The following is a 654-nucleotide window of genomic DNA, read 5'->3' on the forward strand; positions in this document are numbered from 1 at the left end:
ACTCATCTGCCTTGTATCTAGCCCTCTAAATATACACATGTTGGACTCATCTCCCATGTAGATAGAAGTCTGTATATGGAAATATTGCACTACTATGCCATGTAGCTAGGTCTCTGTATATGTACATGTTGGACTACTCTGCCATGTTGGTAGAACTCTGTATATGGAAATGTTGCACTACTCTGCATGTATCTAACTCTGTGTATATGGACATTTTGGACTTATCTGCCATGTAGCTAGCTCTCTCTAAATGTATATGTTAGACTGATATGCCATGTAGGTAGCTCTCTGTATATGAACATATTGGACTTGTCGGTAATGTAGCTATGTCTCAGTATATGGACATATTGGTCTCAACAGTCATGTAGCCAGCTCTCTGTGTATGGCCATGTTGGACGCATCTGCCTTGTTTCGAACCCTCTAAATATAAACATGTTGGACTCATCTGCCATGAAGCTAACTCTCAGTATATGGACATGATGGACTCATCTGACATGTAGCTAGAACTCTGAATGTGGAAATATTGCACTCTTCTGCCATATAGCTAGCTCTCTGTATAAGGACATTTTGGACTCGTCTGCCTTGTAGCTAGCTCTCTGTACATGGATATGTTGGACTGATCCGACTTTTAGGTAGCTCTCTGTTTATGAAGTG

Source organism: Chrysochloris asiatica, unplaced genomic scaffold (assembly GCF_000296735.1).
Source record: "Chrysochloris asiatica unplaced genomic scaffold, ChrAsi1.0 scaffold00486, whole genome shotgun sequence".
In the NCBI taxonomy this organism is placed as follows: domain Eukaryota; kingdom Metazoa; phylum Chordata; class Mammalia; order Afrosoricida; family Chrysochloridae; genus Chrysochloris; species Chrysochloris asiatica.